Source organism: Herpailurus yagouaroundi, unplaced genomic scaffold (genome assembly GCF_014898765.1).
Source record: "Herpailurus yagouaroundi ecotype Mexico unplaced genomic scaffold, PumYag 28, whole genome shotgun sequence".
NCBI classification, from domain to species: Eukaryota; Metazoa; Chordata; class Mammalia; order Carnivora; family Felidae; genus Herpailurus; species Herpailurus yagouaroundi.
In genome coordinates, this window is record NW_024412376.1 from 71,420,000 (window position 1) to 71,442,816 (window position 22,817).

The window sequence follows — 22,817 nt, forward strand, 5'->3', positions numbered from 1 at the left end:
GAGTTGGCTAGAGGTTTATCAATTTTTTAAAATCTTTTTTAAAAACCAGCTTTTGGTTTCATTGATCTGCTGTATTGTTTTTTGGTTTTTGATTTTTGGGTTTTTTTGTTTTTGTTTTTGTTTTTGTTTTTTTAGTTTCTTTCTGCTCTAATTATTTTCTTCCTTCTGCTGGTTTTGGATTTTATTTGTAGGGTTTTTTCCTATCTCCTTTAGGTGTAAGGTTGTTATTTATTTGAGATTTTTCTTGCTTTGAAGGTAGGCCTGTATTGCTATAAACTTCCCTCTTAGAGCTGCTTTTGCTGCATCCCAAAGTTTTTGAATCACTGTGTTTTCATTTTCATTTGATTCCATGTACTTTTTGATTTCTTCTTTAATTTTTTGGTTGACCCATTCATTGTTTGTTATATGTTATTTAACCTCCATGTGTTTGTGGTCTTTCCAGATTTTTCTTGTGGTTTATTTCTAGTTTCATAGTGTTGTGGTCAGAAAACATGCATAGTATGACTTTGATCTTTTTGAATTTGTTGAGATTTGTTTTGTAGCCTAATATGTAATCTATTCTGGAGAATGTTCCATGTTCACTTGAAAAGAATGTAGGGCACCTGTGTGGCTCAGTCAGTTAAACTTCTGACTCTTGATTTCAGCTCAGGTCTTGATCTCACAATTCATGTTCAAGACCCCCATTGGGCTCTATGTTTACCATGTGGAGCCTGTTTAGGATTCTCTCTCTAACCCCTGTATTACCCCCCCCCCCTTTCGCTCTCGGGGCTTTGGCAGGTGTTTTCTTTCTCTCTCTCTCTCTCAAAATAAATAAATCCAGTTAAAAAAGAAAAAGAAAATAAAAGAATGTGTATTCTGCTGTTTTAGGGTGGAATGTTCTGCTAGATCCATCTGGTCTTGTGTGTCACTCAAAGTCACTGTTTCCTTGTTGATTTTCTGACTGAATGATCTGTCTGTTGATATAAAATATGAGGTGTTAAAGTCCCCTTCTATGATTGTATTACTACTGATCATTTCTTTTATGCTTGTTACTAACTGTTTTATGTATTGGGTGCTTCCATTTTGGGTGCATAAATATTTACAATTTTTATATCTTCTTGTTAAATTGTTCCTTTTATTATTATGTAGTGTTCTTCTTTATCTCTTGTTATGGTCTTTGTTTTAATGTCTATTTTTTCCAGTATAAGTATTGCTTCTCCAGTTTTCTTTTGACATCCATTTGTCTGATAAACATTTCTCCACCCCTCACTCTCAATCTACAGATGTCTTTAGGTCTGAAATGAGTCTCTTGTAGGCTGAAGGTAGATGGGTCTTATTTTCTTATCCATTCTGTCATGCTGTGTCTTTTGATTGGAGCATTTAGTCCATTTACATTCAAAGTAATTATTGATAGATATGTATTTAATGCCATTTTGTTACTTGTTTTGTGGTTGTTAACACCATATGTATTTTATAAAGTAATAATGGTCTAGGACAAAGTATGATTTATTAGGTCAGAGGATAAGAGATCATTAAAAGCAGGTCTGGAATTGAATGAAGAGATCTAGGTGTCCTGGCCAATGGTATTCTATACAACAAATAATACCATTTATGAAAACTAAATACAAAAATTAAATCTATCCCTTATAATTGTTATTTTAATTATAAAAAGAAATCAGGGATGTCTACAGTCATTTCACACTACGATGATAACTCTGCCAAGACATTCACAGCAATAGTTCTTTGATCTCTCCAGCAGTCAAAACAAAGGTCCAAGAGGGAAAAAAATGTGATGCAACTGCCTTTGAAGCATCACTCTATAACTGTTGTGTGCAGGAATGCTCAGCTATTCATATACAGGATTCTGAAAGTATATCATATGTATGTAGAGATAGATACAAATAAATAAACTAGATTGTTATTAACTGGATTAATAGAACACAGTTCAATTTCTTTCACATTTTGTAATCTCCATGCCACAAAACAAGTTACAAAATGGCAATAAATACATATCTATCAATAATTACTTTGAATGTAAATGGACTAAATGCTCCAGTCAAAAGACACAGCATGACAGAATGGATAAGAAAATAAGACCCATCTACCTTCAGCCTACAAGAGACTCATTTCAGATCTAAAGACATCTGTAGATTGAGAGTGAGGGGTGGAGAAATATTTATCAGGCAAATGGATGTCAAAAGAAACCTGCAAGATGGAAGGAAAAAGTGGTTAGATCTATGGATGATACTTACACATGGACTAGGTTGCCACCTAAGCAATACTTATACTGGACAAAATAGACATTGAAACAAAGACCATAACAAGAGATAAAGAAGAAGACTACATAATAATAAAGGGAACAGTTCAACAAGAAGATATAAAAATTGTAAATAATCTCCATGATTATTCAGGGCCTCAATATGTGATAGATACTAATCTTACCCAGGCGTACCCTGAGCTATTATAATATAAAACTATAGAACTCTACTTTCCGACAAGTCTATATTGAGCTTTGACGATCTACTCAGAACTCCACTGAGTTCTCTAGGATTGAAAACAACAACAACAAAAAAACACAGATGACATTGTCCTCTTTCAAGAAATAGGACTAAACGTTCTCACTGTGCAATCTGAAGATCTTTAATATGTTCCTTGGATGTTAGCTTTCACATTGTCACTAAAAAGTTGTCACACCTTTTGCTTGTAAATTTTTAATTTTAATTTTATGAAGTATGTGGAGTGCCTGTCTTCCCTGCAAACTTTGCCTGGCTAGCCTACTCAGGTCTTTAGTTTCTACTCCTTGGAAGACATCTTCTGAGACCTTGTTGAGTTTAGTTGCCCATCTCTGCTATATTCCTATTCTGGTCTTTATAATATTTTATTGAATTCTTTAGTTGCCTCTATCCTCCACTAAACCATAAGTTCTATAATTCCAGGGGCATGGTACATAATGGGAAAAATGTGAATCAAAGAATAATAGTAGATATACTTTCAGAATTCTGTTGGTTGAAATGTGCATATTAATTTACAGGTATGTGACTATAAGTTTAAGTGTCCCTTGGTACTGGAGACATGTAAATTGAAAACCACTGATCAGTAATATAGTCAGAAGTCTTACTTAAAAGAAATCAGGGTACTATCTTGCTATATAATACAAAGAAAACGTTTAATACCTAACATTTGTCATACATTTATCAGGCTATATGCTAAGCAGTTTACTTTATATTGAATTTACTTTCCAAAACTTCAAGATGTTAACACTGTTGCAATTTTATACCTAAGGCAAATTAATTTGATCAAGGATAAGTAACCAAAGGTCACATAGCTATTAAGTGATGGGGTCAGAAACTAAATAAGGGCAACCTACCAGTCCCAGCTCTTATCTGCCATGCTACACTTATCACTGTGTTCCCTGCCCCAGTCATTACCTTATCTCTAAGCTTCAAACCACTTTTCTTTGCTGTGATTTTGATTCTGAGGCTGAGAATCCCCATTTCTGCTTCTCCAGCTGGGCCTATGTAAGGCTCTGCCAAGAGGGGACATGAAAAGGCAACTGCAAGGCTGGAGGAGGAAGATGGGGGTGTGCTCTTTCCTGGCTGCTTCCTGCAGGCTCCCAGTAGGCTTCGTGTCTGCTTCTGTGTGCTCTGGGCAATTAGCCTTGCATGTTTCCTTACTCCAGTAGCAGAAGTCCTTTCTCTAGATGCAGGAGAATCAAGTGTGCCTCATTAAGCTCCTCTCCTGGGGGCATGAGGGTCCCTTGCCCACGGGGTCTTTCCCCTAAGTTTCTAAATTTCAGTAACTCTGTAGCTCAGTTCTCCCAGTATTGGAGATGAGGGTTGCTTCCTGCACTTGCAACTTCTGAGAAATGTAGAATTCTACTTCATTTACCTAAATAACAACTTTATACTTAGGTAACATTCAAGCTACTGGTATTCTCTCTCCTGACCGGATTTTGACCTATATAAAGTCATACATACAGCTATTAAGTGATAATCAAGAACCAGAGTTGACCAGTCTACCAGGCACGGCTCTTATCTACTGTGAAATACTCATATCATCAGGCTAACCTATATGAAATTTCATTAACTTGTCATCATTTTCCAAATAATAATAATAAAAGAAGAGCAAAGAAATAAATTAACAAAAATCAGATTACGTTAAAAGCTTAGAAACTGTCATATTGGAATCTGTTGGTCATGCAATCACATGGTCTTTAAATAATCTTCACTTCTAATACAGCCATAGATAGATATATATTTTGCTAGCTGGATTACCATCTATGAACCCATCTAGATAGAGTTATATTATGTAGCTAATATTAACTACATAACTTACATAAGGCTAAAAAGCACTAGCTAGTCCAGCATCTAATTTGGGCTTTCAGGTATTGGACGAAGGGGTCCAGAATCATGACTTTTCACATCTAAAATGGATGATTAGAATGTCTGTATTTTTCCTATACAGAATAAATGCCATAAGGAACTGTAAGTTTATTGTATATTTCCATGATTGAAGTTACTAGATTGTTTCTCCTACTGTTCTTGTTGTTCTCCACATGATTCTAACTATAAGTGAGTTTTTTCTCCAACTTTTCATATTTGGAGAATTTTTTAATGTTTGTTTATTTATTTATTTATTTATTTATTTATTTATTTATTAGAGAGAGAGAGAGAGAGCCTGAGCAGGGGAGGAGCAGAGAGAAAGGGGAACAGAAGATCTGAAGTGGGCTCCATGCTGACGGCAGACAGCCTGATGTGGGTGGGGTTCAAACTCGCGAACCGTGAGATCATGACCAAAGTCAGATGCTTAACTGACTGAGCCATCCACGTGCCCCCCCATATTTGGAGAATTTTTAACAACAGATATGGCCTTAATTTGATCATAAAATATTTTTTTAATCACTTATATGCTAGGTGCAGAACCAAGTACTAGTTATACAGTGGCTAACAAGACAGAATATCCAGTTCCAGCACTGCTCTACAATCTAGCATGTTAAATATATGTTAAGCAAATGGGTATTTTATTTTATTTTTATTTTTTTTTTTTTATTTTTTTTTCAACGTTTATTTATTTTTGGGATAGAGACAGAGCATGAACGGGGGAGGGGCAGAGAGAGAGGGAGACACAGAATCGGAAACAGGCTCCAGGCTCTGAGCCATCAGCCCAGAGCCTGACGCGGGGCTCGAACTCACGGACCGCGAGATCGTGACCTGGCTGAAGTCGGACGCTTAACCGACTGCGCCACCCAGGCGCCGCAAAAGGGTATTTTATAAAAAGTATTTAACCTTTAATTTTAGGCCATTTATTTCTGAGATGTTGGGAGATCTTGATGAAAATAAAAAACCTTTTAATATACACCTGGATTATAGTAATCAAAATTTTAAGATTTTCTTTTCTGGAAAATGAATTCATTATCTCAAATTCATGAGTTACATGGAAAACTCAGCAAGATCAAAGAGCTACAAAGTGACTATCTGCTGATAACCTTACTTTCCCTGATTTTAGCCCATGCCCCGAAACTTTAATGTCTGTAGGTAGCCAACTGTATTTTTGAAGTACCAGGGTATTATTCACTGACTCATAAGTCATATCCACCCTTCATAAGTACAGCTCTCTCAATCCACAAAGTGAATACTTTCAAAAGGTTTCTTCAGTATTAATACACAATGGCTTAGTTGACTTTATGAAAGGTGCTGTAATTGGGAGGAAATGAGAGCAGGATATTAATATCTGCCTCTTGAGCTTCTACTATTCATTGTCTTCTCTTGCTCTCCATTCCAGGTAAGTTTTAATGCTATAGATTGCAACTTTTGCTCCAGCCAGGAATCACTCAGGAGGCTTGTTAGAATTGCACATCTCTGAACTCCACCTTCAGGTCTGGGGTGTGGCTTAAAAATTTGTGCTTTCAAAAGCAACTACTGGTTGCGAAGTTCTAATGCAACAGAATCATTGCTTTGAAGATTAGCTAGGTGCACCAGAGTGAGAGTGAATCAGAATACAGGTGTGATATGGAGTTAGGATCTAAAACACAGTGTAAATTAAATCTATATGGGTTCCGAAGACATCTTGGAAAGATGATCACTGTCCCTGAAGATGATCATCTGAAGATCATTGTTCTCTGAACTTTCCTGGTGATTGGAATCACCTGGGAACCTCTGTAAAGCAGTTCATTCTTGATTTTATTCCCTAGAGCAGTGGTCCCCAATTTCATCTGCCCCACAGAATCACCTAGGGAACATTGAAAAATCCAGATATCCAAGCCATACCACAGACTGAATCAAAATTTCTAGGGCTCAACTAGGGCATGAATTCATTTTGTTTTAATTTTTTCTCAAGATATAATTGATATATAACAGTATATTAGTTTCAGGTGTACAACATGATTCAGTATTTGTATATATTGCAAAATGATCACCACAATAAATCTAGTTAACATCTGTCACCACACACGGTTACAATTTTTTTTTCTTGTGATACAAACTTAAGATTTATTGGCTTAGCAACTTCCAAATACACAATATAGTATTATAAACTATAGTCATCACCCTGTACATCACATTACATGCCCATATTTACTTTATAAGTGGAAGTTTGTACCTTTTGACCACCTTTACTCATTTTGCCCACCACTTGCCACCTATCTCTCCCATCCCCATGCACACCTCTGACATGCACCCATCTGTTTTATAGATGTTTTTTGTTCTGGGGTGGTTGTTGTGTTGTTTTGGTTTGTTTTTTAGATTCCACATACTTATGAAAGCATACAGTATTTATCTTTCTCTGTCTGACTTACTTCATGAATGTGAGTGCTTTTTTTAAAGCTCTGTGATTTCAGCATGCAACCAAAGTTTGAGTGACTGTGCTAGAGATTGATTCTGGAAGTCAGGGGTGGTGACCAAGAATCAGTATTTTTTAGCAACAGCTCCAGGTAATTCTTTTGAACACAAAGCTTGGAAGTTATTACATGTGATATACAAGGAGCTATTTGGAGTTACTTAAAGAAAGAACTATCTACATTCGACTAACTTCATAATACATGGTGCAAAAAAGTAGGTTTCTCTTTATTTGGGATTGATGATTCTTACATTGTTTATGCTTGTGTCACCATCAACTGCATTAAATATACACATGCTTATGCATACATGTACACTGTAGATTTGTACTCTTATGAAATACAGACTAAACACACAGATGACAAGTTACCACCTTAAAAAGACTTACTGCTACTTTACTAATGTAATGAAATAATACTTCCCTGATAGATGATTTTTAAGGTGTAGTGTTAAAATTGCTTTCCCTGGTTTAAATGTGTAATCCATCTTCATCAAGTCCTTTAAAAGTCAGAGTGGAGTAACTTGTTCCCAAGAAGAAAAAGTTCCACTCCACCTTCCAAAAAGCACAGACTGGAACACAATGTACATTCCATTGAATACAGCAGAACAGACAGGTTATGTCTTAAACCCTATCCAAGAGGATAGAATGTTACTTGCTAAAATATCTTAATGATATCCCACCACACAGATACTAGCACAGCACCGTGGCTTGATTCCAGGAAATCTTAACTATGATTTCCTCCATCATGTTCTGCAATCACCTCAGAGATCATAAGGCCTAAAGTCTGAACTGGACAACAGAGACCTCTGTCCTGGTCCAACTGTTTTGTTTGAAAGTAAAGGAAACTGATGAACAAATAAAGGGCACCGATTTGCCTCAAGTCTCACAGTGGGTTAATACCTGATTTCCATGCTTCCTGACTCTCAGCCCAGGACTCTTAAAGAAACAAAACAAACAAACAAAAAACCCATATGTTTGTCTTCTCTTCAAGCCACCCGTCTTTAGGCTACTTGTTATTGAATACTCTAAACTGTAGTAATTTAAGGGGGCCTAAGCCCTCCTCATTCACTTCTAAGATGTAAAAAACCAAACCTAATACTATGTAAGTGCATGGAGCTTTTGTTGTGATTTGGAAGAGTTAAAAGTCTTCCTGTTGTGTCCTTTGAATAGCTTTTCTATCTTTCCATTTCCGTAAGTCTTGTATGGCCTGAGTCAGAAAGAAAAAGATTTGAGCAACTTATTAAGCTGTGCTGTAACCTTTAATAAGGAGATTTCACATTAAACTGTATGTTAACTACACTAAATTTAAAATAAAAAAAAATAAAGACATTTTACTTTCTTTTTGACCCTGTTTCCTTATTCCTGCATATCTCACTTCTGCCATAGCCTCTGTGATGTTAGGACCTCATGAACAGAGTATGTGTTTCTAAGAGTGTCCTGTTTTTTTTATCTAGCCAACAATTTTTCAGCTGCTATGTGTTCTTTGGTATACTAGAGTACTCTATGAGAAATTAAAATTAATTTTAGTGCATTCTATATCTTTTGGAAGACAACCTATGAACACAAACACAAATGTGTTCCCATCAATTCAAGGCCAAATATCAGCACAGGATGCGACAGCAAGAAAAGTTTGGCAGTAGTTCAAGTAACAGAAAATAGGAGAGTAATTGATTCATTGTAGAATACATGGTAGGACAGACTCCACAGCAGTCAGACTACATATTGACAATAATTTGATATTTTTTTGGTTGGGATCCACTTCTGTGTGCAAAACAATTTAAAATAGTTTAAATGGTAGCACAATAGCTCATTCCAGGAAATCTTACCTATAATTTTCCTCTATCGTGTTATGCAACCATCTTGCAGAATTACTACACCTATAAATGAAATAATAAATATGGCTAAAAATAATTTTTATGTTCCCTCTTTCAGCAATCATTGGATAAGATACTCCATTCCAACAGATTTCATAATTATCTTGATACTGCTCTTTAAATGAATAAGAGCTTATAAAGTTATCAAGTGATATCTCATTAAATTATCATTGATGTATTACTTCAGGTCAGTTTGATTGAGTATGAGATTTGATTACACAGACTTAGCAAACAATGATGAAGTAAACCATTCTGGTCAGAAGCCCAGGTTCTAGAGTTAGGATGCCTTGATCCAAATCTTAGTTCTTGAGAGTCTGGATCGTTTTACTAGACAAGTTACTGGCCATTTGTCTCCTATTTTCCTGATCTGTAAAATGATGATGATAATAATTTCTACTTCATAGGGTTGTTGTGAAGACTAAATTAGTGACACATGAAAAACACTTAGAATAGTGATTATACTAAGTGAACCTAAGTGATTTAGGTTCAGTAAAACAGCATTATCTGTCACATCAAAAATACTGTGTTTAGGGTGCCTGGGTGGCTCAGTCAGTTAAGCGTCCCACTTTGGCTTAGGTCATGGTCTTGTGGTTCGTGAGTTCAAGCCCTGCGTCAGGCTTTGTGCTGACAGCTCAGAGCCTGGAGCCTGGTTAGGATTCTGTGTCTCTCTCTCTGCCCCTCGCCTGCTTGCATGCTTTCTCTCTCTGTCAAAAATAAATAAACATTAAAAAATATATATATATATATATATATATCTGTATTTAATTTAATGGGTAAAGAAGGTGCTGTCTTTGGAGTTAGGCAAGCATGTTAGAGATGGTCAGTATGTTTCAGGTTGAGGAAAGGAGCATGAAGAGAAGTGCTAAGAAAGAAATGTTCATGCTAGTTTGATCTGAATGGGACACAGAATTATATGGTACAAGATTGAATTAAAAAGATAGTTTGTTTTCATTAATTTATTCAATACATATTTAGTGAATATTAAGTAAGTACCTGGCATTGGGGATATAAAAAACAGGAGTACTACTTGTCTAGTAACATATAAACACATATAAACACATCATTACAATTATTCCTAGTGTTTTGGAGACTCAAGAGGATATAAGCTATGGGAGTGCCAGATAAGGCTTCTCAAAAAAGGGTGATTTGTCAGATTGGTCTTGTAGGCCTGAAAGAGTTTCTTTCCCAAGTGAGATGGAGGTGGAAAAGTATGTCAGGTCACAGAAAAATTGGAGAGAGAGAGAGAGAAGAGAGAGAGAGAGAGAGATCTGTTGTCTCTATTTATAAATACCTCACTTAACATTAATTACTTCTGTAAAGGTCCTGTCTCCAAATACCGTCAAATTGGGGGTTAGGCTCCAACATACGAGTGTAGGGGAGAGAACACACATAGATGGGTCAGACTTTGAAAGGAAGATGGACTAGAAGACAAAATGAGTAAAGGAATGTTATAAGAGAATTAAGAATAATGAAGTTGTTTCATTATTTTGGTGTTTAACTTAGGCAAAATCGTAAGAAGAGTTGAGCTACAGCTTTACACTTGTGAAGTATATTCAGAAGAGTTGCTATGTAAATATGAAATTATCTATGCATTGTTTCTTAAATTTATCATATTATAAGGATCAACCAGAATATTATTTTAAAATGCCGATTTCCAGGGCACCTGGGTGGCTCAGTTGGTTGAGCATCCAACCCTTGATTCCCACTCAAGTCATTATCTCATGGTTTATGCGATCAAGCCTCACATCAGGCTCTAAGCTGACAACACAGAGCCTGCCCAGGATTCTCTCTCTGCCTCTCTCTCTCCCTCTCTTTCTCAAAATAAATAAGCATTAGAAAATATTTTTAAAAATATTTAAAATACAGATTTCCTTGGAGATTCTGTTTCTCTCAATCTGAGTTGGGGTTCCAAAATTTTGAACAAGGCTCTTGAGAGATTTATATAACTTCCAGGTGTCAAAAACTGGAAAACACAAGAGATAAGGAGTTAACAAAGAGTAAAAGGATTAGAAGATAACAGTGAGGATTCCGCATAAAGATAATCTAATCATATGTTTTCATGAACATTATTCATAGACAAAGGACAAGTGTATTTGGTTGAGTGTACCTTGAACTAAGGATTCGCAAAACGGTTGGGCTCAGGTCAAGGGCAAAGGAATCTGAGGTGTTTGTGAGTATGCAGTTGAAATGCTGATCCATGCATTGCAGGCTGAATAGGGATACAGAAGTGAAGCCAAGAAGGAACACTAGGCTTGGGCAAGGAAGATAAATTAAGGAGCTATTGGTCCTTAAAAATAATGAGGATTGTGTTTACTGGGAGACTTAAAAGATCAGGAGGTTATATTAGAAGATTTCAGAGATCAAGGTTTCAGTAGTTTAGTGGATTCTGAATTTGTGTAGATACTAATGCCATGAAAAGTGACATAACCGCTCTTTACTTCCTTCAAGTCCATGATCAGCAACGCTGCCAAGGTGCTCTTTTTTTTTAAGTGAAAGCTGGATTATACTTCTCTGTGTCAAACACCTTCCTAACTCCCCACTGTCTAAGGTAATTCCAAAACCCTTTGAATGGCATTTGAGGCCCATTATTGCCTGCAAATATTACAAACCGTCAACACCGTACTGCCTATACATTTGTGAAAACATTTGTTCATGTTTTGCTTTTGATTATGTGGTTCCCCTGCCAAGTCTACCTGGAAAAACAGCAAATCCATTTTTGTAAAACTTCTTCAGGAAGTTTTTTTGCAAAGTATTTCTCCTACCAATGCCTGACACACATGTTAGTTCATCTTCTCCTCTACTCTTCTACTTTTATGCTATACACATGCTTTTGTTGTTGATGTTAAAACCGTACGGTAAGGGGCATGAACCAAATACCGCAGATGGTGTACATTTAATATAAATGCCAGATAAATAGGATGAAAGACAATGCATGCTTAGGTGTTTGTGTTGTAACTAAGTATAACACCTACTAGTTAAACTGCCTTTAAAAATGTCAGTATAACAAAAGAATCAAACAAAATACATCCAAGGCACATACCATCCTCTTCTGCTACATGGATCACAGCATAACTGAAATGAGAGGTCAGTGTTGAGAAGTAGCAAATAAGAAAGCGATTTAAATTTCAGGTGAAAGGCAATTGTATGTGTAAATAGTGTAATGACATGATTAACTCAATATTGCAGTATAACAATGCCCAGACGATCCCCTGGTACGTGTCCCTTCTCAAAAAGCTTCAAAATAAACTAGCAACCCAGAATTATTACCCAGTAGGGAGCTGAAGGAGTAAATTCTGAACTGGGGGAGTAGAGGCCTATAGAGTCCAGCTGTCACTTTGTTGGCTGTCGCATCATTTTGGCCTTTACAATACTAGCAGAGACCACCTGATATTCTCCAAAGTTATAAACCTTCTTCTGTGATTTATTTACCAGTTTATGAACTGGTTGGAGTCGGCTTTGAAGAGACACCTTCAAGAGCTTGTCAATGGAAGGAGGTTTTACAAGAGTCCTTAGCTACATCAACGAAAGACAATTTTAATTATCTGTATTTTGCTGGCTTACAAATCTCTATATGCAGCCAAGATTTCTCTCATGAGTGTCAGAGATATTTATCCAACTTCCTCCTGGACATCTCTTAGATGACAACACAGGCATTTTAAACTTAATATGCTCAAAAATGAACCTCTCATGTGTCCCTTCATCACCCAAAACAAAGACAAAACATAGTTTTTCTACATGATGCACTTAGCTGCCCAATGCAAAACCTCTGAATCATCTTGGAGAACTCCTTTACTCTTCCCTCCTTATTTAACCAAACCAGCCTTATCTATCTTCCTAACTATCCTTCAAGTCCACTCCCAATGGCATAATTCCAGTTTGCTCAGGTAAGTTACAAACAGACTTCTTCTCTTTTCCAATCTATTCCTTTACATTATAGTCAAAATTAACTTTCTAAAATGCAAAATGTAGCTCAGAGAACTTTCTCTCTTACTATCTTTAGAATGAAGTAAGAACTCCTTAATATGGTCAAGAAAGTCTTGCTTAGTTTGACTCCTGGCTACCCATCTAGTGTCTTTTCTGCTATTCCTCCCTTCACCTCCCAGACATTTGTTAATTCAACAAATATCAACTGAGTGCCTAATATGTACCAAAAATCTGGGAGAACAAAACAGGCAATGGAAAGATAGGACATTTTTTAAATCACATAAATATCGAATCACACATTGTATTAAGTGCTATGTAAGGAAAGTAGAGGGCACATTGAAAAAGTATTAGAAAGTGATCCAGGGACCCCAATCCTGACACTCCTGCCACAGCTTTCCTGAAAAAAGTTTTTTTGTGGGAGGACTCTTCCTTCTGCATCAACTCACTACTACCTCTTGATCTGTGTCTCAGCCTATATGATGATATTTCTTCCAAGACACCAGCTCTGAAACCCAAAGCCTAGGTTTGGTACTTCTCTGTCCTGTACAGTTTTCCTATCACTTGTATTATACTTGTACAACTTTCCTAGTTCAATGATACAGGGACTCTGTTTTCTTCACATTGAATCCATAACTACAGCACATTGGCTATTAGAGTAGGTCGTCAACAAACATTCCTTTGATCAGTAAATGGCAGAATATTGCTGTCACTGACAGAATCAAAGACAATTATAGGGAACATTATAATGTTCATGAAACATCCTGCCCTTTACTACTGCCTCCAAAAGATTAAATCTTCTAATGTTTCTCTGGTCCAATTTACCCAAATATCAACCCCATTTGTATTAATTATTTGATATATGGTGCCTGACAAGTGCAAGAGGGTAGAAGACTGCAAGTTGTGTAAATGGAAACATCTGAAGGAGTGCTTACTTGGTGTACTATTATAAGTGCTCTGTTATGATCTTGATCTGTCTTCAGCTATCTTATCTACTGGCACTTGTATTTTATCTTCAGCTATCAATCTACTGGTTGAGCTATCCTCAACCACACCCTGTCCTTCAGGGATCAGCAGGTTAAGTCCTTATCAGCTGTTTGATCTCACATTACCCAAACTAAAACGTTGCAATAAGAATCCACCAGAAATCTGACCTATAAAAGAGGAAACACAGGTAACTTTATGGAACAGGATTTATAAACTGTTGAGGAAGAATAACAGAGATAGGTGGTAAAGTTTAGGAAGACTATGTCATAAATGGGCTAATGGGTAAGGTTGATTGGACAAATAAATAGATGAATAGATAATTCATAACCTAATGACTTCATTTCTGAATCCAGGTGTATCTTAAATAGATCATCTGATGTAATCATGTTACCTATTGAGAACAGATTAAACAAGTTCATACAAATCAGCCAGTGTCCATTTCCTTAACATCACTTCTTGGTTTACTGGGCTTAGTGGGCACTGGGATACCTGGTGATCTATAGACTTGGCAATCTCCCAGACCACTGTGGAACAATGTAGTTGATGACCCTCATTCTTTTGGACTTTCTTCCTGAAAAGAAGATTCAGCTCAGCTATATGATGATTTTACCCATTCCATCCCATACTATATATTGTATCATTATCATACAAATCTTTCTAAAATATACAACTTTATAGGATTAGAACTCAAGCATCTTCATCAGACATTCCAGGCCATCTACAACCTGGGTTCAACCTACTTTTCTCCACCTCATGGACTCTACTTCAGACTACCCTACACAAATTTTCTTTGTTTAGTACTGTTTCTAGGAAAAATGAGTCCTTAATACCTGTTAACCCTCAAATATCATCTTCCCCTGATTTCCCTGTCTAATCTATTTGTACTTTATGTAGGTATCTTCCATAGAATTTATTCATTCTTAAAATGTATTTATTGAATACCTACTATGTGCAAGCACCTTTCAGGGTATTGAGAATATATCAGGGAACAAAACAATAAAATTCTTTAACTACATGGAATTCGTGTTCTTCTGAATAGACAATAAATATACATAATATATAAGGAACTTGTGTAATATGGTATAATTTGATTAATTTCATTTTTAAAAATTAAGAAAGAGAAGGAATCATGATTACCAGTGCCTCTGGCAATTTTTAACAAATTGCTAAATCTTTCTTAGGGTTCAGCAAACTTTTTTCTGTAAAGGGCCAAATAATAAATATTTTAGACTTTATGGACCATAAAGTCCCTACTGTAACTATTTAACTCTGCCATTTTATTACAAAAGCAGCCTGCATTTCAATAAAATTTTATTTATATTCATAAATCAAAATCTGAATTTCATATAATTTTCACATGTCACAGTGTACAATTTTGATTTATATGTTTTCAACCAAAAATGTAAATTCCATTCTTACCTTGTGGACTTTGCAAAAACAGGCAGGGACAAGATTTGGCCAATGTGTTTGCCAACTCCTATATAGACAGATGGAAGGCTGAAATTAGTAAAGACTTGGGGAAGATAAGGGAGTGAGCACATGGATATTCAGGAGTATTCTAGGCAGAGGGAACAGTCACTCCAAAGTTTCTGAGGTAAGAGAATGCCTGGTATGTTCTAGAAACAAGCAGTAAGCCAGTGTGATGGGACCAGGTTGTGTAAGAGAGAGAGAGAGACAGGTGGGAGATGAAGGGGAAGAGGAATAAAGGTGAGATTGAATAGTAGCTCATTTAAGTACTTTGGCTTTTACCCTCAATGCAAATTTGAGCTACTGGAAAATTTTGAGCAGAGAATGTGATTTATCCACAATCATAGATGACAACTACAGCTTCTTAGACCTAAACCTCTGACTCTAGATTTTGACTCAATCATGATCTCACAGTTCATGAGATCAAGCCCTGAGTCCAGTCTGGTTTGCTGACAGTGTGGATTCTCTCTCTCCTTGCTTTCTATCCCTCCCCTGCTCTCTCTCTCTCCATTACAGTTTATTTTTTATTTTATTTTATTTTATTTTATTTTATTTTATTTTATTTTTAAGTAGGCTTCACACACTTAGTGTGGAGCTCAATGCAGGCTTGAACTCACGACCCTGAGATCATTTGCAATAATGTGGATGGAACTGGAGGGTATTATGCTAAGTGAAGTAAGTCAGCCAGAGAAAGACAGATATCACATGTTTTCATTCATATGTGGAATTTGAGAAACTTAACAGAAGACCATGGGGGAAGGGAAGGAAAAATAAGTTACAAACAGAGAGGGAAGCAAACCATAAGAGACTCTTAAATACAGAGAATAAACTGAGGGTTGATGGGGGGGAAATGGGTGATGGGCATTGTTGGCACTTTTTGGGACAAGCACTGGGTGTTGTATGTAAGCTATGAATCATGGGAATCTACTCCTGAAGCCAAGAGCACACTGTATACACTGTATGTTAGCTAACTTGACAATAAATTATGTTTAAAAAAATTTAAAAAGAGACCTGAGCTGAGACCAAGAGTCAGACACTTAACCAACTGAGCCACCCAAGTGCTCCTACTCTTCTCTTAAAATAAACTTAAAAAAAAAAAAAAAAAAAAGACTATCTAGTCCCAACTGGTTAAGTAGGTTTAAACTCAGAGAGCCAACTTTAACTGAGGTGCTATGTTGGCAAAGATTCTGAGCCTGAAACCCTTCTGTCATTAATTGGCAATTCTCACTCAGATGCGGGACTACTGGTGCCATATGCTTTGTGGTCCTCATCTAGTCTAACCTTCACATTTTCACCACTGGGACACAGAGCTTCCAACATAATATGTGACTTATTCAATATTATTGTCTGATTAATGGCAGGGCTTTTGATTCTAAATTAGTGATTTTCATTGTATCTTGGTCCTTCCCTGTGGCAGTTTTTATGCTTAGGGCAATAATCAATACATATCTTTCCTGGAGAGGCTGAAAAGATACTAAAATTAAAAGCTATGTGGAGATAAGGATTACCAATGCAAATTTTATTTCCTTATAGCTACAAAACCGTTATAATTTATAAAGCACTTCTACCTTTATCTTATTTAACCCTCAGGATGACCCTATGAGTCCTTAATAGTCTCATAAAATCACGCTGGGGCCCTACAAATGGAAGAGCAGGCCCTCCAGGCAGCTCTTAACTTGAACTACATTTGCATGGGATCATTGAGATTTCTTTCTTTTTTAAACAATTCCATCTCTAAAATTTAGCCTAAAATATTACTGAGTTATTTCATCGTTGTTAGTAAAATACTTCTTAGTACACTTGGAGCCAAAGTAAGGAAGAACCAAAGGTTCCAAGATGTTTAAGCTTAGAACTGCCATTCTTTCTGTGCATTGTGCGGAAAAGGAGGAGGAGTTTGTGCTGAGCTACTGTGATGACTAATGAAATTTTTATTCTTTTCAAAAAGAAGAGCTTTAACAATTAGGCTGTGTTATAATGAAATGTTCATTTGTCCAAACTCTGATTCCTGGCCCATCAATACCTCTTTGTAAGAGGTACATCCCTAAAATATGCCTTTGTCTTGTATGGAATGTAACCAGAGGCGTTTAGTGCAAGGACTCTCAGAAAGGCAGCCTGAAGGGAACAATGGGGTTTCAGAGAAGCTAAAATTAAAATGTATATATGTATATAGTTTTTCCTGTACCATGTGATATTCATTACCTGACTAAATGATTATCTGAAACAATGAGGAGCGAAACTTTGTACTTTAATGGAATTGTGGAGAAAATGTTTAAAAATCCAAATTACATGGTAAACATATTTTAGATTCTTATTATGAATGTAAGGACATCCAGAAACTACTTTTTTGTTGTATATAAAGGAATTTCAGTTCAAAAGTGTCTGATGACTTTAAATAGCTCATACTTTCCAAGAAATATTTTCTGTTTTATATTTTAAGAAGTGTTCACTTTTTCCCCTTATGTTTCTAATGAAGGTGGAAGCAGTTGGGATCTATTTTGTTTTATTTTTTAAAGTTTATTTGTTTATTTTGAGAGAGAGAGACAGAGAGAGAGAAAACAAGCGGGGGGGGGAGGGGGCAGAGAGAGAGAGAGAGAGAGAGAGAGAGAGAGAAAGAGAGACAGAATCCCAAGCAGGTTCCGTGCTGTCAGTGCAGAAGCCCGATGTGGTGCTTGAACCCACAAACCACAAAATCACTACCTGAGCCGAGATCAAGAGTCCCACGCTCAACCAACTGAGCTACCCTGGCACCCCAGTTTGGATCTGTTTTAATTACTGTCTTGTTCTTGTACTATTTCATCTCTTTTCACTAATATTTAACGTTAGGGAGAGCCAGGGTGCCATGGTGGCTCAGTCAGTTCAGCATCTGACTCTCGATCAGCTCAGGTCATGATCCCAGGGTTGTAGTATTGAAGCCCATGTCTGGCCTGCTTAAGATTCTCTCTCTCTCTCTCTCTCTCTCTCTTCTCTCTTTCTCTCTCTCCCTCTGGCCCTCCACCCTGCTAGTGCTCTCTCTCTCTCTTTCTAAAATAAAACTAAAATAAAATGTACTTAAAAAAAAACATTTAGGGAGAGCCAACAAAATGTTGTGTTTGTATTAAGTATGAACTTAGTCACAGTGGGCTCACATTTCCAGCATGACAAGAAACAACACTGTGTTTATAAAGGATGCACACAGTGCAGAGAATGAAAATATGGTAAAAATCTTGGGAATTTACATCACCTATCAGTCAATTATGGTTCTTTTCATAGCTTGAGATAATTCCAAAGTACCTACCATTAATAGTGTTAAAGGACATTTTACCAGAGATGACATTTAAGTAAGTGAAGAGCTGTGGAGAGATTATCAGGCTCATGGAGGTGGAGGCAAGTGAGGCAGAGTGGGGGCAGGGAACAGCAATGATGGTGTAAAGGATCCATAGCTCAACTCCTTTCATTTTTCATTATTACATGGTCAGTCCATGGATCTATGAATGCTTGATGAATCTTTGGTCCCCATTCTACTCTGTTCATCTTCCAACCCATCTTAGAGCATCTAACGGGATACTGGAATCATTGGGCTCATTTTTTTCCCCTCATGGATAGTGCTCATGTTTTGTTTTCCTGCTCCCGGAATAAGATCCCACTTTTTGTGCCTAGCTAATTTCTAACACAAATTCAATGAAAGTCACTTGCTCTGGAAAACTTCTGTGGTTCCTATACTCTGGATTCAATACCCCTTATTTGAACTCTTCTGGTACCTTGGATGCACTTTTATTCTTACATGATTATTTGTACTTTCAACATATGGTTATGTGTACTTTTTGATTTTTCTATTTTCTTTTAATAGGTTATAAACTACTTCACAGAGGCACCTGGGTGGCTCAGTCAGTTGAGCATCCAACTCCTGATTTTGGCTCACGATTGTGAGATTGAGCCCTGTGTCAGGCACTCAGCTGGGCATGTAACCTGCTTGGGATTCTCTCTCTCCCTCTCTCTCTCTGCCCTCCCCCCCCACAAATAAATAAATAAACACTTAAAAAAATACTACCTCAAAACAAGGAGGATAATTTATCAAAAAGTATATCATTAGTTCCAACCACAGTTCCTGGAGAAATGTTTTATTAAAATACTTGTCTTCTTTCTGAAGAACAAAGGAGTGATTGTATTTCTAATTCCATTTTTTGCTCCTTTCAGGTAATTGCTTACTGTTAGCTGGATATTAAGCAAAAGAGAAATAAGAATCCAGGTGCTGTTTTTATAGAAGCTTATGTAAAAGTGTAAGTGATTCTAAAATGATTTAAAAAAATGATTTGTTATCAACACAGTATTTGTTAGCAACATCATTCATGAGAGTTAGTTACAGTGAAAACATATGGTAGGTTAAAACTAGCTTATCTTAGCAGAGTCATTGTAAAGTGTGTGTAAAATACCATGCCAGGCAAAATTGACCTCAATAAGGAACATATTTTATACTCAGAGGTAATTTGCTTGGAGACATTGATAGAAAAAGTGGTGCCTACATATAATAATTTGTATGGTCCTGAGACACTTCTAGCATCTAAACCTGTTATTTCCTCTGCCTACCAACATGTTGAAGTCAGCATGCATTATTTTAGGCTAATGTTGTATCTATTAAGAGACATAACTCGAATGTCATCATTTCTCACTTGAGAATGCCGCTAAGAACTCTGCCAGAAAGAGAACAAAAGACAGGTTGTGCATTAAAAAAAGAGAAATGAACAAAATCACAGAATTTGAAGTTTATATCATAACAGCACTAGCTAGAAAATATGTAAGAATTTGAAAGACAGTCTCAATTCTTTGGGAACTTTAATTGGTCATCTATAAAATAAAGTGGTTGAAATTTTGAACATTAGAGTTCCAGGTTTCTATGATATTTACTAGCTAAATGCTTATGATAATTGAGAGAATAAAATGAAAAGTCCACACAAACCCACTAGAAAGTTCATGGGTGGGATACTTCACAGACAACAAAAACAGCAAGGACAAACACTTAACATTGGAATATGAGATCATAAGGTTAGTGTTAGTATCTACTAACTTCACCCATTTCACAACTTTGCGTAATGCTGGTAGGAGAGAGAAAGTGGAAATTACAGGAAATTGAATGACAAGCATGAAGATGAACACCCTGAGAGAAATCATAATCTTGAAAGACTTTGGGAATAGTACGTCCGAACTACTCTGACTATCAAGGAAGGAAATGAAAAAAAAAAAAAAAAAAAAAAAAGAAAGGAAGAAATGTTAGTGTAGTTCAGATTTTAAGAACACATTTACCAAATGCCTGAGGTTTTAGTTATAGAAATCTATAGCAAAGAGTTGGTTTTACATAAAATATAATAATAACAATAATGATTAATAAATATTAGTTATTCTGTTAATAGGCACTTGCTAAGTAGTCCTTTTATCCCACCATCCAATGAGGTACATATTGTTTTTATCAGCATTTTACCAATAAGGAAACTGGCACACAGAGAGGTTAAATAATTTGCTCAAGGTAAATGGTAAAGTGCACTTTGAGGCCAGGCAGTAGGCAGTGTGACTCGAAATCAGAGTTGAACTCTCATCGAAAAAGCTATACTACGTTGATAAACATTATCTTTAAAAAGATCCAAAAGAGCTCTTTAAAAACTCAATGGTATTTGTAAAAATGATGATCTTGGAATTATGTTATGCATGTGGCAAGTCACTTCATCCCCAAGTTGTCTGCCAGTTCCTTCCTGTTGTTGCTAATATGGTCATAACACGCTAAGGGGATAAGCAAGGTTTGCTCTCATGACACCTATCATCTCCACTCATTTCTATCCTTTAGGGGCTACAGTGGTTCTCTTGAGCTGCTTGAGATCTCCAGCCTCAAAGCTCTTTCTATTCTAGGAAGAGTGAACCAGGTGAGGCCCAACAAGACAGACATCTATCTCTATGTGGAAAAATGGACACTATGTCTGTGTTTCTTCCGTGTATTCCAAGACTCCTGACATGGGATTTATGCTCATACAGATAAAGACGTTATCCTGTCTGATGTCAGAGATTTAGGTCCCTGGTAGGCAACTCAATCCCCAGAATGGGCTGAAGACTCAGATTGCCTCAAATATCTATTCACAACGTCTTAGTTTTGTAGCAATATATATTTGGTTTTCTTTTGACAAAGGATAGAAAGTGAAAATATCAGGAGAAATACCTAATTATCATAAGAAATACCTAATTCTTATTATTACCTAATTATTATCAGTTGAAAATAAAACTTACAAATAAAACACGTTTTTAAATTTACACTTTCACCATACTATCATAAAACACTCATTTAAAATTCTATGATTTTAGGCTGGTGTATTTTTGGGATGCTTTCCTGTATATCATATTCACAAAAATCACACAATTAACTAGCTGAAATGTTCTTTTTTTTTTTTTAATTTTTTTTCAACGTTTTTATTTATTTTTGGGACAGAGAGAGACAGAGCATGAATGGGGGAAGGGCAGAGAGAGAGGGAGACACAGAATAGGAAACAGGCTCCAGGCTCCGAGCCACCAGCCCGGAGCCCGACACGGGGCTCGAACTCACGGACCGCGAGATCGTGACCTGGCTGAAGTCGGACGCTTAACCGACTGCACCACCCAGGCGCCCCAACGAGCTGAAACGTTCTTACACGCACTAGTCCTGTGCTTGAGATTCAGAGAGACTGCGAATTGCCATAACTTTACAGCGTAAAAGTCCCCATTCCTATTTCCATGTCCATTTCGTTATGCCACACTTGGAATTTTGACAACATGGAAAGTTAAATAGTGACAGGAGTTATCACACAGTCTCTGTTAGGCTACTTGAATTGTCAGATGTCAGTGTGGTATTTTTAAAAACAGGATACCCTCTCTCTATCAGTCGCCTGTCATCTATCACATCATTTCTTATAGTGAAATGAACTTCGTGCAACTTTTTAGAAGCCATTCTTGGGAACTTTTCAGTTTAAATCTCGCTATGATTGGCTTTACATGTGTCTTTGCATCACATTATTATATATCTTATTTTACAAATTTCTATCTTACAGATAGTGACCATATCTACTATTTAATATAAACCTCCCCTTAGTGATTTGGGGTCCAGTGTTATCAAATACTTAATAAATTACTTTTTCTTGGACAAGCCATGTCTCCTGAACGTTTTTGTTATAGCTGTTTGTTTCTGAATTTGATCTGTAAACACCTTTTTATTTTCTTTACAAGCAGGCCATCTATTCACATCCTTCTATGCTCAGAGTGGTGCCTGAATATGCATCTATGATTCAAGCACTCGCCTAAATATGTGCCTTAATCATAAAGCCATAAACACGCAATTGATTTGGCCACCTTGGCCATTACCTATTTCAACATGACCCTAAGTCAAAATTCCCATAGGCTTACCAAAAGCTTTCTCTTGAGGAACAGGATCCTTTCTCTGACCAGAGTTTCAGGAAGATGTTCCAGAGGTTAATGGAATTCCTGTGTGCCTGCAGCTTGCTTAAATTAGATAACATGTGATGACATGAGATAGGAGGCACACCTTCCATAAGTCAGGTAGCTTTCCTGACAGGGTCAAATACATGCCTAGATGAAGTCAGAATCCTTCTATGAGGCTAGATTTTAGAAATTATAGAAAAAGGACTCCTTCTCTGGGATGTTTCTTTACCTGCTTGTACTTCTGCTTAAAATCCAGCCTCTAAATTTGATCATTTTTAGGTAAACAATAGATCTGTGTTCATTTAGAATATGTAAGAGCATGAATAT